The sequence below is a fragment of the Crinia signifera genome, chromosome 7, assembly GCF_055691185.1.
Source record: "Crinia signifera chromosome 7, ASM5569118v1, whole genome shotgun sequence".
Lineage (NCBI taxonomy): Eukaryota > Metazoa > Chordata > Amphibia > Anura > Myobatrachidae > Crinia > Crinia signifera.
The window spans coordinates 29019503-29038493 of record NC_139223.1 but is presented as its reverse complement, the minus strand read 5'-3'; positions in this window follow the sequence as shown (position 1 = coordinate 29038493).

Genomic DNA, 18991 nt, shown 5'->3' with positions numbered 1-18991 from the left:
GGGACGCACAGCAGGAGATGTATCAAACTTTGCAAACAGTGGAGAACAGGCAGAGACATTGCCCGTAGCAACCAGTTACTATCTACAGTACCTATCTTTTATAGAACTTAATATATAAGGGGGAGGTAGAAATGGATTAGTTGCTAAGGGTAACTTCTCCACTTGTCAGCTTCCCCACTCTTTAGAAGGTTTGATACATCTCCCCCTAAAAGGCCTATTTATCATTAGTTGTTCAGTCAAGACAAAAGCGGTGTCATGCTACAGCCAGGGGGACACTGTTTACATAAGGTCCCTGGCCAAAGCATGATCACCCTGGCCGGATCCCTAGGGGAGTGGGGACTCCAGCCATACAGGGGTCCTCACTAGGGTTGCCACCTCTCCCTGATTTTCGTGATTCTCGTGTTTTTGGTGGCAACCCTCAAGGAGGCTTTTCCAGTCTCCCGGATTCTCTCGGAATCCAAGTGTCTGAAAAAGCATTCAGTCCAGCCCTCCACACAGCCTCTCTCTCCCCAGTGCCCGCGTGCCGTTGCCACTGCAGAGCTCCCCGAAGCTGTACCCGTAGAGACAGACCCACGCGAGATGATGATGTCATCATCTCACATGCCTGTCTGCAGGCCCGCCGGCTGGCCGCCAACCACTGCTGGCGTCGCCGTGACTCGTGTAGCCTGCATCTGGCTGTCTCACGCACCCTCTCTGTCTGGTCCAGTCCTCCAGTTCCGCTTTCTGCATTAATACACTTCATATACGTATAGGAAGTTATATCATTCCGTTGAATGGAACGCAATAATTTCCGGCATAACTGTTTTATTGTTTATCGTCATTATTAGAAGTAGAACGCAAATTCTTAGGCAACGTTCACTAGTTCCTATTATGTGGAACGCAGAATCACGGAATGTGGAAGTAACCATCCCCGCTGTCCGTCATATACTATAGAACACTTCCGACCGGATAGACGGTCCGGGAGGCTATGACCCTTGAGGTCACTTCCGGTTACGGATTATTCGAGGGACTCGTATATTGCCCCCTTTGCCCCTTTGTTGCTCCCCGGTTGTTTCACCTTTTTTTCATCTGTGAAGAAGTGCCTGCCTGTTTTTATACATACAGTATTTTATGTTTAATAAATAGATTTTAAAAAATGTTGAAAACTGCTTGGTGTCAGTTCCTTCAAGCCTGGAGAAAGAAAACGAGATAGGAGGACTGATTGCGGAGAGGAAGTAAGATCACGTGAGCACATTTTCCATTTAAAAGATACCTTTACATGTTTGCCATCATATGTGCTAATGTAAGCTTATTGTAAGCACCCATTGAAAAATACTACACTAAGGGTGACCCCTTAAAGAATAAGAACACGAGATCCGGCTAGAAGGATCTATCAAATGATATATCTCATTTGGACATCACATTCACAAAGGACTTTTTGACTATAAACAGTATTACACTATATTTTGTTTTCTCTTATTTCCTTATATGTACTATACTGGAAATATTTGAGAGTCTGAATGACAGGAACTTCAGATACCGTCAAGGACACGTAATCTATAAAATACATTTGGTATAACCAGCGCACAGGGATTATTTCACCAATCTTTTTCTTGTACATTTTTTGGAGGATTTTGAACTATTCCTCTTTTGGGGCCTTATTTTGGTTCATTCTTTTTGACAAAATCCTTCTTAGATGGGCAAAACCATGTGCACTGCAGGTGGGGCAGGTGTTACTTGTGCAGAGAGAATTAGATTTGGGTGGGGTTTTACTTCAAAGTGAGATCTATATTGCAGTGTACAAATAAAGCAGTCAGTATTTTCCCTGCACAGAAACAAAATAACTCACCCAAATCTAATTCTCTCTGCACATGTTACATCTGCCCCCCCTGCAGTGCACATGGTTTTGTCCATCTAAGAAGGATTTTGTCAGAAAGAATGAACCAAAATAAGGCCCCTGGTGTTTTGGTCTTTCGTTGCACAGAGGCGCAGTGTGTTGTGTGAAAAAAAATCTGTTTTGCACTCCTGCCACCGCTGCCAGCTTCCCTGCCAAGCCCAGCCAGCCAGCCTTTCTGCCAGCCTGGCCTTAGGTAAATTTAAAAACCGGCAAGCCCATTTGTTGAAGAAAATGTGTTATATGTATATATATGTGTGTGTGTGTGTGTGTGTGTGCACACACACACATATATATATATAAAAATATATATATGTGTGTGTACATGTATGTATATATATATGTATATATATATATATATATATATATATATATATATATATATCCCAATACTACTCACGTGCTTATATGCTGCTATTACCATATTATGACGGGCGGGGAGGGGGGGTTTCATATAACACAATTGTATATAACACAATATAGGCTGCTTAACCACAAGGTTTCCAGAGGCCTAGGAAACAGTACCCACAAACTACTCCCCAACAGTGCTATAGCGCCCAGAGTATTTTAATAGTCCACACGTTCCATAATGATCCAAATAATGAATAAAGTGATGATTTTCCAATAATGTATTTTATTTCTCTCTTCAATAGTAGTATGACAAAAGTCACAACGCGTTTCGTCTTACAAAGACTTCATCAGGGGAACAGTTTACAGTCTTTATAGTGTATCACATGTCATGTGATCCAATGAAAAAAATGTTTTGAGTTCTTGAACCCTATTAGTCGAAATTGAGGTGAAAGTCTATCTGCAATTAAGGAAGGTCATTTGTCAAAATATCCATAATCAATAGAAAGAAATTTAGGTTAAATAAGCCCGCGAGTATAGGGCAAATAAATTTCTAATGGTCATCATTAAGCTCTTTAATTGAACCACTGGGGTTCCAGATATGGTGCCAACGATTTAGAGCTCCTGTGGGAACCACCTTCTCCTATGGGATGAACCAATAGAATCATATATGTGTGTATATATTATAGAACAGTGGTTCCCAACCCTGGTCCTCAAGTACCCCTAACAGTGCACATTTTCCAGGTCTCCACACAGAATCACAAGTGCTATAATTAGCTCCACCTGTGCATCTTTTAAAATGTGTCTGAATAATGAGTGCACCTGCCGGGTGACCTGGTAAACGTGCACTGTTGGGGGTACTTGAGGACCAGGGTTGGGAACCACTGATATAGAAGATTCAACACAAACAGCGGCACTCAGCGGGATTTTTCAAAACCGTGTATTAAAGATGACCAAACCAACGTTTTGGGGTACACCCCTTTATCAAGGTGTAGGTGAGAACAGTGAGTGTGAACAAAACAATGCTTAGGTTAAATAGGAGGGAATTATACATACCTCTCAACATGACCCATTCCAGGAGGGACAAAATGCTCTGCTCCTGGACTTAGTAACCAGTGGCAATTACAGAGGTGGGACTGCACCCTCCACTGTCCAAAATTCAAATAGGAGAGCCCCACCTGCCAGTGATTTCATGACTGTGGAGTTTGGGGTGGCAGTTGGTGCAGCTCCCCTATCTGAATTTTGGTGGCAGTTGGTGCAGCTCCCCTATCTGAATTTTGGACTGTGCTACAGCCCTGCAACTCTGCCACTGGTATCCAAGTCCAGCCACAGAGCATCTTGTCCCTCCTGGAATGGGTCATGTTGGGAGGTATGTGAATACAATGAGCATACCGTTCAGCGTTGTCCCGTGCCGCCGGGAGCTCACCGCCGGAAGTACAGAGACCGGAAGTGAGGTGTAGGTCACTGGGGTGGATGTGCTTGGAACTCAAGCTGTCTATGGTATCTATAGCAACCGCTATTTGGCAATGGTTCTCCGGCGGTCTCGGGAGATACGCTGGACGGAAAATACATAAAATATATGACAACAGCACAATGTGATATATAGTGGTTGCATGGAAGTTAATGTGTCCTCTATATTAAGCTATATAGTGAATAATTAAAATGATTAAAACTGATTGCAGGAGAGGAATCATACCAATTTCATTGAATAAGTTCTATCGCTATAAAACATTTAGTAAAGAAATAAGCAACAATGATAATAATAATAATAATAATTCTTCAGTGGTTTACATGGTAGATTCTTGTATTCATTAGTCATAAATACACAAGAGGAAATATGAGCCAGAGAAAATTAGCAAAGACTGAAGAGGAAAATGAGTGTTCTCTTGACATCGGGGACCTTAAGTGGTGAGCATGATGTATCGGTCAATTATTGGTGTGTATTCGAGGTGCTTGTTATCAATACAATTAACTCCAATCTCCTAAACTACAGTCATTAAGCTGTTGAATGCAAGGGGGGACCTGAATATCTATAATAAGCATCCTCCATGTGTCCTCAAATGTATCCATAGTATGCCCAGGCTCAACGCCATTGTTGATGTGTCGTCCATCAAGAACTATTTGAAAAGGTTAAAAAAGGAGAGTAAAAAAAAGCGGAGAAGAGAGAAAAGCACACTGCGATCGGCCTCTGACGGCCATTATGAGCACTTCTTGTTTAAGGGTAACCTCCCCTCACGCCAAACTCACACCTTTATCTGTATATACTGTATTTGTGTTTTTAAAGTGTTGTAAAAAATAGTGAGATAATGATCTCCCGAGATCGTCCCAATCAAATCACACTATCCAATTTGAATACAATTCATCGAAAATACAAAGAAATATTATAAAGGACAGTAAGAGGAGTTGGAGAAGAAGAAAAAAGCACACAACCACCGGCCTCCAAAGCTGGATTCCAGCTTGGATTTCAGAGATAACACACCTACCTAGGACCACTGCAAATTCCCTTGTGGTTGTCTGAACCTTTAAGAACCTACTGCTGGGCTGTCTATTCTGTTCCTGATTGTATGAAGGAATTCACTGTTTTGAATTTCATATTGGATTCTTGTTTAACTAACTCCTAAGAAGGAGATGCTCCTACCTACCCCTATGGGTATATCCATATTGACATCTTTCTAGTATCATTCATTTCGAAACTACTATTCGCCCCTGATGAAGTCACCTAGTTGATGAAACGCGTTGGGCCAGATTCATATGTTTTGATCACATGCTGTGAATGAACCACATACAGGATTCGAACTGAATTGTATTTGTTTGTTTTTATCTTTTGTATACAAAATATTATAAAGGTAAAACCTGTTATAAATAAATATCTTTTATATGATATGCATATTACTATATCATAAGCTCACTCTGTACCCTCTCTTTGTTCATCTCTAAATTTCGGGTCCCGTCTAACAGGGGATCCAACAGGGTTGCTGCTCCAGGATATTAAGGCACAGATTGGGGTACCCCCCTTGTTTATATATCTATATATATAGAGATATATATATATATATATATATATATATCTCTCTATATATATAGATATATATAGATAGCCTGTGTTGTGGCCTGGCACTCTCCCTTCAACTGCAGCAGGCAGCCCCGGTGTCTTCTGGACGTAATGGATAATACCAATGGAAGCAGACAGCGGCACTCAGAAGTCTTTGTAAAGATCGTGTATTTTTAAGGCATTAAAAAATGCTAAGCAACCGATGTTTCGGAGCTGGCACGCTCTAGTTTCAAGGTGAGTTGTGAGACGTGCATATATATGTATATATATAAAATGTAATGTAATGGACAAAAAGGTTGTTTGAGATACCACGCCCACTTTTCCAAATAGACCACGCCCATTTGATGAGGCCACACCCACTTTTCTGGGAGAGCATTAGTTAGAAGGGGGGATCTCCAGGAATCGATGATGAGTGAGGTGGCAACCCTAGTCCTCCCCCTCCAGATGAACCCCTGCTTCACCGGACTGAGGAGCCACAAGTGTGTTGACACTTGCAGCTCCTCCCCGAGTGTGAGGGAATCCCTGGTGATGTCATTCACCTGATCTTCCCTCACCCAATCAGGAGCGGGCTCAAGGAGAGCTCTGCATCTGATTGACTCTGTGCGGCTCCATAGAAGCCATGTTGTGAATTTAACATGGGTGTCTATGGGTGGTTCAGCCCTACAAATGATAGTACATGAGCACACGACAATAGAAATCAGGGCCATATACGGCTGTGTTCTGTCAATGGTATATTCATCCATTAACCAGAATTCGGCTGAGCTTGCCATATAATATAAATGAAGCAGAATTTGTGAGAACCAGTGACCGCACAAAAGGGTTTCACAGGTGCCGGCTCTTCCTAATGTGTAGAACATTAAACGGGATAAGTAAATTGAAAGACTTTACGATCAATGGGACCTATTCTAAGATAAATGATTTTATTACCTGCAATTCCAAGAACGTTATCTATTTTCCGGAATGCGGTTGTGGTTTATTTTACGTAGGTAAAAATGACAAGAAATTTAAAATTCCGGCTATCTGAACACATGGACAATACCTGTAAGGGCTTAGAAACCCCCATACCGTGTCAGCCTACTTTAAAAGTATCCACAAATTGAAAGAATGCCATCTTGAATCTATTTGCGGAATAGAAGCTTATCTTTTGAGAATGGCGCTTTTGTATAAATAAAAGATGGGAAATCTGGAATTTCATTTCCAATGATTTGATCTTTTTTAAGAAGTCCACAATTCTTTTTAAAAATGGCTTCAACCTTTTAAAAATTGGGGTGAAAATCACTGATAAATGACTGTTTCTTATTCTTTTTAGGTTCTACAGAAGTCTTATTATTTTTTAAAGATCTCAAATCTTTTTTGCGGATCAGAGCAAATATTCCCGTCCTGGCGTGAAAAACGTAGAGACCAGATTAGCGCAAATGGTCTTAATGGTGAATTTGAAATTAAATAATTTCTATTATTTTTCCTTTTGATGCACTTCAACGGTTCATATTGGCATACGTTTGTTTATACACAATCACTATATATAGGGGGAAAAAATCGTGCCCAACTTGAGCAGTATATATTCTGAATATTATTTATGTCCTCTGCTAATAAGGGTAGAAGGGATAAGGGAAACACTTAACTGTTTTTATTTTATATATAAATTCCCCTGGGAAATTATTATCTTTATTTTTGATTTTTTTTTTGGTTTCTTTTGTGTTTATGTCATTTCATAATTTTAAGGTTTTAAATTAATTTTGGGTTAAAAATAGAAATTCCCGTGTTCTGGAAAGCGACACAATGTTCTTTGCAAAATTTGTAAAGCTGAATTTTTCATTCATTGTATTTATGTATGTTTTTATTGATACTCTTGAACATTGTAAGCTGTATATTAAATGTTAAATGGAATAAAATATTTTGATCATATTGGCATACGTTTTATAATTTTTTGGCTTTTTTTAGAATGTACTTTCTGTATGTCCATGTCACTATTTTTTATGTTTTTTTTATCTTTATTTATTTTTCATGTACATGGGCCATCCAATTATTACGGACAGTAAAAAAAATTAAGGACTTTTGGACATGTGACCTTTGATCCGACCAACTGTGAAGAAAGAAGTATCAGCCGTTGTTCAGGTACTTGGTAAACTGTAAGCTTTGCAGCTTACTGAGTAAACCAGAATCACCCTTATATTCCCTACAACACACACATGCACATTAGGGTTAATTTTGTTGGGAGCCACTTAATCTGCCAGTACATTTTTGGATTGAGGGAAGAAACTAGAGCACCCAAAGGAAGCCCACCACTGTGTGGTTTACTTTGTGGCGTAACATGTATAAGGTGTGCTACTCTGCGGTGTAACACGTACAGTATAAGGAGTGCTATTGTGTGGTGTAATGTGGATAAGGGATAATATTCAGTGTAATGTGAGAAAAATAACTTCTGTGAAGGATAATTTGAATTGTGGGTACTATTGTGAGGCCACACCCCTTCCCCACAAGCCCACTCTCTGTGGTCTAATGGTCCCATACCTTCTCCCGGCAGACCAGTGATGTTACAGTGCATCAGTGAAAATCTGGTTGCCTCCTGTCTCCCTTGGAAAGGTAGACAATTCCCCCACAATGGCCGCAGCCTCATTCTGACCCCCCCCCCCCCCACTGTGCAATGCCTGTAATAATGGCATTAGACAGCAAGGGCGTGTACATAATGATACAATCGCTATGGCTACATCCTCTTGCATGTTTCTTCGAGCAGCCCCGGCCCTGTCCAATTTTGGCTACCATCTCCCGGAGAGTGCAGCCCAAAAATCAGGACCTAGGTACAGTGGCGTATTAATAAAGGGTGCAGTGTGTGAAGTCCAGGGAAGGAGGGAAAATGTACTGCTAATCTCTATGACCTCAGCACACTCTCTCATTGGGGCTGTGTAGCACAACAGCGGTGGAGGGGACAATATGGGGGAGACAGTAACCCAGACAGCAGATGTGTGCACGATTTTCCTTCCTTCTATTCTCCACCAGTGGAACTTCCCTCTCATTAACCCATTCACTGTGCACGGTGACATACAGGCTAAAAGCAGAAGTAGCTCCTGCTTCATAGGTTGCTCTTTGTCTCTCTCTGCTAAAAGAAAATAACTCATGACACAGAGACCAATATTAGCACAAATATAATACACATATATGACACCTGTGGGTGCATAACAAATGATTGTTGGTTATATTTTCTCTTTGCTTATGCCTCCTACCTCCTACCTATTTCGGGTGTGTGTATTATGACCTAATAACCATGGGCATATAATTCTGTCACTTATGTGTGCTGCTTAAATTCCCTCCAAGCCTGTGCCTCATGCCCGTCACACCTTTAATGAAATGAAGCTAATCTTTATGCAAAATATAAATTAACACTTAACATCATGCGCATGTAATAATCTTTTTATTAATATTTCACTGAGTTTTACTCTAGTGGCTCTCCTTATATTATATATAACTAGTTATAAAGCCCTTTACAATGACGGCTTCTGCAGTATACTTTCACTTTGAGCTGTGGCAGATTTTTATTTCACTTTGAGCTGTGACAGTTTTTAGCCCACAAACTCATTACCCCACCCCCAGTCCCTATCTGATCCTATCTCCAATCTCTGTCGTCACAGCTTCCTCTCTCCATTTCCAGCAAGTTTGAAACAGATCAGTGTCCCTGCGAAAATTGCATTCACTTTTTGTTCTGACATCTTTTAGCACACAAAGGTGTTATTTGGTCACTGGTGGTACTTCACCTCATATACTGTAACTCTCTCTATCTATCTATCTATCTATCTATCTATCTATCTATCTATCTATCTATCTATCTATCTATATATATATATATATATATATATATATATATATAGTCGAAGTTGAAGAAAACAACAGCGGCACTCAAGCGGGAACTTTTCAAACAAATATATTGTCACAGCAAAACGGACCTACGTTTCGGGGATTACACGCCCCTTTATCAAGGTGAAAAAGCAATACACCTTGATAAAGGGGCGTGTAATCCCCGAAACGTAGGTCCGTTTTGCTGTGACAATATATTTGTTTGAAAAGTTCTCGCTTGAGTGCCGCTGTTGTTTTCTTCAACTTCGACTATCCTTCAGTTCCAGAAGGCACCCGGGCAGTTGCCTACCAAGGAGAGTGCCAGGCCGACTCCACAATCTATATATATATATATATATATATATATATATATATATATATATATATATAGTCTCCGTGTGCTGCTGTGACTATTATATATATAATGTCTGTGAGGGCAGCACTCGGTAGCATTCTATTATGTCTGTGAGGGTAGCACTCGGTAGCATTCTATAATGTCTGTGAGGGTAGCACTTAGTAGCATTCTATAATGTCTGTGAGGGTAGCACTCGGTAGTATTTAATGCCGCTCACCGCGGCCGGCGAGGGGGTTAGACAACGAGGATCACAGAAAACCAGCAATCCTCGCTTTTTTACCCCCTCGCCAGCTGCTCGCCCTATTCAACGTTCCGGGGGAATCCTCGCAGTCACAGGATGGCGAGGATTCCCCCAAACAGCGAGACCCGCGGCTAATGCAGCGAACCCGCTGCACAATTTATTAGGCAGATAGGGATACATTATACTATGGTCAGCATGTATATCGACCTATATATTAGAGTGTTATGTTACACTGTAGCAAAGTGCATGGGGATGCACTATAATAAACACCACTGAAGCGGTCAGCCTATGTGTCGACCTATATAGTAGTTCATAAATAGTGGCGAATGGTAATATAAGCCTGGGAAAAGTGTGCACAAAATATCACTATCCGCAAAGATCAATAACTATCTGTGTGCACAATACCGAAGCTTATCATGCTCGGTGGCTGGTACAATTTTGATGAGGATTATTTGTGCTGACCTTTAAAAGCTTTATCCAATATTGTCAATAATATGATTGTGATTAAGCCAGGTAAATCACACACAAATAGTCTCATATGCCACACTATATAATATTATCCCAGTATATATATGTGGTGCCAGTGAACTATAGGTGATAAGCAGCCCTGCTAGAGTCTCTGTGCTGGCGGTATGTGCACAGTCCCAGCACGTGGCAAGGTGTTATTAGCTACAGAGTGGCGTTCCCAGCCTGGGGTTCTCCTTGCCGGCATAGGTTATATACACTAGTGTAATAACCATTCAATGTGTATTAACACCCCACTAGTCGGCTATCCTGTAAAAAAAAAAATTACAGATCAAAATACAGTTCTAGTCAATGAGCGAGTTTAGTGAGTGACACCGCTAGCCGGCGCGCGCTTCGCTACAGCATTTTTAAGGGCCATAGTTTTTTTATGATGCCTGATTCTTTTTTGATAAAGTGGCGTTTGAGAGTTAGGTTTCTCGTAAACTTATTTAGGTCCATGTACATTTGGAAATTGTTCGATTTAGCTTTTGGTGCAAAAGACATACCTTTGTTTAACAGGTAACAACTTCCGGCATGTGTGTCCGCCTGCTTGCTCCCCGGCGCTGTGTACTGGCGCCTGTAGTTCCGGACCCGGTGACGAACTTCAGGGTAACGGACCGGGACACCGAACATCGTTGAGACGGAGGCATGGCGACTATCCAGCCAGGTGAGCGTCGCATGCATCCCCGCTATGGGTAAGTATGGTTTGTCCCACCACTGTTTTAAGGCTGATTTGGGCATTACTAAGATTGATACCCTTTGAGAAAGGCGTGGAAATGCCAAAACGGCCGTCAGGGTACAGCATGACCCAACGGTTTTTGAATGTGCTGCTTTAGGATCCATATGTGATGTTGATCGATTGCTGCCCGTGGATAGGTATTATAGCTCATGGCCTTGTGTGCTCACAATAAATGTGTTGAAGTTTAAAAGCTGATATTTGCATTCATTGGAGGTGCTGGTTGTATCATTGGCTTAGTGCCTGTGGTACAGGACTATACAATTTTATTTGACCTGGCACTCGCCCGTATATGAGACTGGTGTGCGTCTCCCATAAAGTTTTATATATATATATATATATATATATATATATATATATATATATATATATATATATATATATATATATATATATATATATATATATATATATATATATATATATATATAGTTGGTGATACAAAAACAAGCAGAGGCACTCCGGTGGTCTTGTGAAAAAGCAACAGGTTTTTACTGTGATACGACGTTTTGGGGATACAGACACCCCTTCTTCTGGACTGCGGACACCACATTCGACATAGACACTGAATATACCGAATTGGAAAGGACACAGCAGGAGAGGTGTTTTTGTTATTGTTCATTTCTGAGAACGCAAATATTCGTGATACCGAATACTAGCCGTTTCTTGACTCACGAACACCTACTTCGGACACACTTTAACGTGTACATCTCTAAGGTTCCTCTCACAGTATATCTATGAGTGATAACCGCTTAAACCAAATGATCTTGGTGTATTACCCCTGAAGAAGTCCCTAGGGGACGAAACGCGTAGGGTTTCTCAGACTAATAGACATCTGAGGTAGAATCAGGAATCTATACACCTATGTGAAAACACTTACTGGAAAATTGTTGTATTCTGTATTTTATTTTATATATATTTTATATGAAAACTTTTTATTGTCTGGAATAAACATATTCTATTTTTAAGAAAAGTCTGATGTTTGTGAAACACATCCAAGCGCACCTCTATACCCTTTTTTCTTCATCTCTTTCCATTGGACCTCTATTAACAGTGAGGCCCTAGAGTAGTGCTGCTTCCCTAAAAGCACAGGTTAAGGTCACAACCCCCCTTTTTTTTCATATATATATATATATATATATATATATATATATATATATATATATATATATATATATATATATATATATAGAAGAAGACCAGGGGCTTATGGTGGGGCTCCCCGAAATAAGGCGGCACTCACGGAATTTGATTGAAAGATCTTAGTGTATTAGAAGTGACAAAGTTACGTCATTCGTCAACGTTTCAAGGTCACGCAGGACCTTTTCATCAGGACGTGCGGGGGTGCATAAAGTGCTGTGCATGAAGGGGTGCAGGCCAGTCTCTTACCTATTTGTAGCCTTCTAGCATCTGTGTTCTCCTCACCGCCGCGGCATCGCCGCTGCTGACTTCCGGGAGCTCTGTCAACGCCCACCTGTGACGTGCGGTCGTTGCCAGGCCAACCCTGGACGCCTGGTCACGGAGCTGCTCCACGGCCATGAAGGAGGGATTCAATCGGACCAACATACACACTGTTGGATAAAGTGACAGATTGGCGTGAACAAACTAATAAAAAAGTGCATAAAATGTTTAGAAGGCTACATGATTCACTAATGAAATGTGCATATACGGTGAATGGGGTTTAAAAACGGAAAATGAGCTGCGCTAAACATTGTAAATATGGCATTGGGGGAATTTTAATAAAATGTATGGTGCGCAACTGGAACATGGAGCACAGCACTGTATATACCACCAGCATAAAGACACTACAGGTAACACATGAGTAGTAATTGATTTAAGCACACTCCTCTAAGATAGTGAGTGTTGTAGATAGCTGGGACTCAGATGAATGTTTTCCATAATAGTTGTTCATTCATCCCATTGGGGACAAGCGTGTTTAATCTGAAGATCCACATCGCTTCCTTTTGTGTGAGCAGTTTTTGCCTATCACCTCCTCTGCTGAGTGGGGGAACATGATCGATAATTTTGCTCCTTAAGCTGGCTAAGGTGTGACCACATTCCCTGAAGTGCCTTGCTACTGGTTGTTCCACTGCATTACCTTTGGGGGCATTTGACAAGGATGATCTATGTAATGCCATTCTTTCCCTAAAGCTTCGGATAGTTTGTCCAACATAAAACTTTCCGCAGGGACAGATAATGATATAAATGATGTAGGTGGATTTACAGTGCAGGACATGTTTTATGGAGAATTTTTTGCCAGTTTGTGGGTGGTTGAAGTCAGAGCCGGCTACCATATAGTTACAAGTGGTGCAGGACGGACATTTGTAGCACCCCGGTTTCTTGGTTTGTATATTGAATAACGTCGGGGGGGGGGGGTTCTCTATGTTGGTCTTGATTAGTAAATCACATAGATTTTTGCCCCTTTTGTAGCTTGACATGACCGTCTTCTGTTTCAGGCCGGGTAATTTTGTATCGCTCGTGACTATTGGCCACATTGCCCTCAGGGCTCTTGGGAGCACTCGTGTAGCTGGGGTGTAGGTAGTTACAAATGGAACCGTGTTGAAAGGTTGGGCTTTTTTGCTCTGGAGTAATTTCCATCTGGGGATCTCCATGGCCTGTTGTTTTTGGAGCTTGAGTGTCGACAGATTATAGCCCCTAGATGCAAATTTCTGGACCATTTTGTCCAAGCTGGGTTCCAATTGTGTAACATCACTAGTTGTTCTCGCTACCCTAATCATTTGTGACTTGGGTAGCCCTTTCTTTAAGGCAGGTGGGTGATTACTGCTGTATTGGAGAAACGTGTTTCTATCCGTATCTTTTTGATAGATGCCAGTGTGGATCTTGTTGTCCTTAAAGATGATTTTGACGTCCAGATAATTTACCTCGGTTTTACTAAGGTTGTGGGTAAATTTGATTGGGCTGTCCAGATTATTGATGGTACTGATAAGATTTTCCAAAGTTTCACTAGAGCCAAACCACAGGAGGAGCAAATCGTCGATATAACGTGTGTATAGGACGATAGATTGGCTGATGTCCGTATCACTGAAAAATAAGTAATTTTCTTGTTCGAATATGAAGATGTTCGCTAGGGAGGGAGAGACGTTGGACCCCATGGAACACCCGGTGAGTTGTAGAAAGATGGACCCATTGTGTAAGAAATAGTTCTTGGTTAGAGTCAGTTGTAGTAGATCCAAGTACAGTGGAATATCTAAAGCGTCAAAGTTCACTCTGTGTAGGAACCTCTGTACAGCTGACAGGGCCTGTCCATGGGGAATAACCGTATACAGGTTTTTTACGTCAAGGGTGCACATTACAAGGTTGTCTGGTAGATGTTGAAGTGCCGCAAGTTTCAGAAGTAATTGTGTAGTGTCCTTAAGAAAAGTTTTCTGTTGCATGATATACGGTTGAACCAGATTATCCAGAAACTGAGAGATGGGTTGAAATAAAGACCCCCGGGCAGATATGATGGGTCTACCCGGGGGGTTATGGAGGCTTTTATGGATTTTAGGAAGTGTATACAGTAGGAGCAAGTTTCATCTTTGCTCCTTTGGTCATGGCTAGCCATGGCTAGCCATGGCTATTCTATTGTTTTCAGCTGCAATACAATACGTATTGCAGCTGAGAACAATAGAATAGCCATGGCTAGCCATGGCCAAAGGAGCAAAGATGAAACTTGCTCCTACTGTAGATGACCGGAATGATGGGATGATCTTGAGTCAACGTTTTAAGGACTTTCTTACTGAACAAACCCTGTGTGCTGGCAGTACAGTGTGCTGGCAGTACATACAGTGTGGCAGAGCCAGCATTCCCCCACATGAAAGTAATGTGGAGGATCCAGACAGGTTTTGGTAGCAGTAGCAGAATCCCAGGCGTGTGATCAGCAGCACATGATATTTCGTGATATAAGGGTTTCCAGGGCAGAGTCACCTGGCTCTTGTTGGTGGAATAGCTACCCAAGTGATAGCCCGGGGGTGGTTTATCATAGGGATCACTATACTGAGAGTGTCTTTATGCTATTGTCTGTAATACGGACTGCATATGGATTGAACTGCTGTACAGAATAAACATCAAAAGTCTTCATCTGAGTCCCCGTGTTTGTGATCCTTAGAAACAAAGAATGTGACGGCAGATAAGAACCACTTGGCCCATCTAGTCTGCCCCTTTTTTTAAACATGTTACCTCAAACCATATTTGATCCTTATTTTTTTGTAAGGATATCAATATGCCTATGCCAAGCATGTTTAAATTGTACTACTGTATTTGCGTCTACCACCTCTGTTGGGAGGCTATTCCACTTATCTACTACTCTTTCTGTGAAAAAATTTTTCCTCACATTTCCCCTGAATCTTCCTCCCTCTAGTGTCAGTGCATGTCCTCGTGTTGCTCCTCTTCCTGTGAAGAATGTCTCCCACCTCTACCTTGTTAAAGCCCTTGATATATTTGAAAGTTTCTATCATGTCCCCCCTTTCCCTTCTCTGCTCTAAAGTATACATATTAAGATCTTTTAGTCTTTCCTGGTACGTTTTGTGATGTAGGCCATGCACCATTTTAGTTGCCCTTCTTTGTACAGTCTCTAATGTATTTATATCCTTCTGTAGATATGGCCTCCAGAACTGAACACAATATTCTAGATGAGGTCGTACCAATGACCTATACAGTGGCATTATTACTTCTTTCTTCCTACTGCCGATACCTCTCCCTATGCAACCAAGCATCTGACTTGCCTTCTTCATTGCATTGTTACATTGCCAACCTGCCTTTAAGTCCCCTGAAATAGTGACACCTACAGTAGATCCCTCTCTTCCTCAGTAGTTTCCATTATAGTGCCATTTATACTATATTTAGTCTTTGGATTTCTGAGACCCAAGTGCATGATTTTGCATTTTTGGCATTAAACTGTAGTTGCCATTCTCTTGACCATTTCTCTAATCTACCTAGATCCTCAATCATTTGTTTTACCCCTCCTGGTGTGTCTACCCTGTTGCATACCTTTGTGTCATCTGCAAAAAGACACATTTTACCCTCAATTCCATTTGCAATATCACCAATAAAGATATTAAAAAGCATCGGTCCAAGTACAGATCCCTGGGGTACTCCACTTGTAACCTTTCCCTCCTTTGACTGTACTCCATTTACTACAACTCTCTGTTTTCTGTCCTGCAACCACGCTCTTATCCATTCAACTATCTTAGAATCCAATCCCAAGCTTTCAAGTTTATTTAACAGTCTGCGATGTGGGACAGTGTCAAAAGCTTTACTAAAGTCTAGATAAGCTACATCTACAGCCCCACCATCTATTACTTTAGTCACCCAGTCAAAAAAGTCAATAAGATTTGTTTGACATGATCTTCCCCCAGTAAACCCATGCTGTTTTGGATCCTGTAAATTGCTGGTTTTGAGATATTCTACAACTCTTTGTTTTAAGAGTGTTTCCATCAGTTTCCCTACTACTGATGTAAGGCTCACTGGTCGATAGTTGCTTACCTCTTCCTTGCTTCCACTTCCTTGTCGCAATAGATATAGCTATACTGGACCCTAGGCGGGCATTTAGATTGCCTTGTGGAAAATACGCCTCAGCTCTCCCTAGCACCTGACTTTAACACCCCCCTACCCTGCATAACCCTAACCTCCACCCACAGGTTAACCGTAACCCTCCAGGTGGGGACTAGCCCTAACTGTCGGTATCCTCAGAATGTCATATTTCAGACAGTGACATTATGTAACCGTTCACAGTTTGAGGATGTCAACCTAATGCCTGTAAAATTCCTGAGGTAGACATTGTCAGTGTTGACATGGTTGCTGCCAATCGTTTGACAGGATACCAAAAGGGTAACAGATAAAGAAAGCGACATGGAAGCCGCAGCTGCAGTAAGAGTCAGTCAGAAGTTCTGCCTCTGAGGCTCACTGCCGGCTCTGGGGTACGTTTCTCTGTCACGCTGCTCTGGGTTGGCTTGCACATGCTTCTTATAATCATGTGAGCATAGATATCCAAGATGTGAGGAATGCTGATTCCCCACATACTGCATAGTAATATATCTACTCAGGGCCGGTGTAAGGCTTCTCGGCACCCTAGGCAAAACTTTAAATAACTGCCCCACCCCCCCCCTTAAGGCATACCTTCCTAACATTCCGGAATGGCAGGGGGGCTACAAAATTGTGAGGTCCTCCCAGTGCCCTGCTTTCCCTGGAGGCCCCCCGCACCCTCTCCTTTACCACCCACGACAGAGTACAAGGAGGAGGGGGCAGCAAAGTAGGAAAGTATGCCTCAAGGGAAGCTATTGGGGTGAGGTTTTTAGAAGTTCCAAAGCAGCCACCTGCATTAAGTCCAACAAGGATCCTCAGAGACATTCCTAATTTTTTGATAGGCAGACTTGGCGGCACCCCCCTAGATCCTGGCACCCTAGAGTAGAGTCGGCCATGTATCTACTTATAGATATATAAGTGTGTTTCCCCAGCATGTGACGTGATGACATCACACACATAACGGAGAAGCTGAAGGAAAGAGGCAGAGAGACCTGTAGACACTGCTGCTTCCCCAGGCTCCAATGTGTCCCAGGCAACCCCAGCACGCCCATCCGCCCGCCCACCCATCCGCCTGCCCATCCTGTACACAGTAGCCAGTCATGGCCGCGCTTATGCTGCGGCTGACTCACCTCCGATGCTCAGCCAGCAAGCAGCGGCAGGCAGCAGCATGTCAGTGCATCGAACGGGTGCCGGCACCCACACAGATCCCGCTGCCACTTGCTCCCCCAAGTGGCAGCTGGGGCTGCCTTACAGTAGTTACGCCACTGGGAGGGCTCAAGTACGATTAGGCACTTGATGTGCCAAGTTTTGCAAGTTAAATTGCATGCGATTTATAACATGCAACTCCCGGGGTGCTGCAGGCGGAGAGCTGGGTGTTGGATTCATGAGCCGAGCTGCAAAAAAAAAAAACCATACAAAATACAAATGAATGGGAAGCCACTGATTGGCTGAGAGCTCTCTGCGCCTCTCTGCATCCCCCCACCACCTCTCTGCGCCCAGCTTCAGGCTACACATAAGATTTCAGGGGAAATCTGAGGAAAATTACTTCACAGAAAGGGTAGTGGACAAGTGGCATAGCCTCCCAGCAGAGGTGGCAGATGCAATGCGATCTGGGAAGAATATTTCTACCCGGGATCGCATTGCAATACTGTATGCGATCCTATTGCTGGGATGTATATCCCTGCACACACAGAGACAGGGCCCTGAAAGGAGCCAGTCCCTTCGATATGCTCAGCCGAGTGCTGGGGGGCCTACACATGCGGGGTAACTAGCCCTGACCTACCCACCCCTGCTGACCAGAATGGCGGCAGCCCAGTGACTCGATGAGATGCTGCCAGATATTTATACATGGGGCAGCAGAGAAACCTATGGGGGATGCGGCCGGCAGCGGAGCAGGAGGGATTGGAGATTCCTGCTGCGGTCCCTCCTGATACATTCAGGTGATACTTAATATTTACGGCTAACCCCTGAAAATGGGTGTTTTCTGGGATTTAGCTGCAAATATTAATGATAGATGGGCCTCCAGCATGCTGGAAAAACAAGTTAATCGCCGGGCTCACCGGGGTCAGGGTAATCACCAGAGAACCCTGGCCCTGACAGATCGCTCAGCACACAGCGCTGACACACCGCTGAGTGTTCCAGCATAAAAGACAAAATTGCAATCATAAACATATCCAGTTATGAATAATATAAAAAAGAAATAAATAAAACGATAGATACCACAATCTCTCTACACATGTTACATCTGCCCCACCTGCAGTGCACATGGTTTTGTCCATTTGAGAAGGAATTTGCCCTTGCAAGTAAGCCAGAATAAGGGCCAGTATGTTTAAAGGTGCCCATACACGGTACAATTGCTGGCTGCGATGGGATGCGCTCTCCCGGCACATACTTTTTGTACTAGATCTCATCTCATCTTATTGTATTTCAAAACCTATGCGATGAGATGAGATGAGATGCTATATTGTATACAATAATTGTAGCGTGTATGGGCACCTTTCAGAGATAGCCAGTACTCTTATTAATCACCC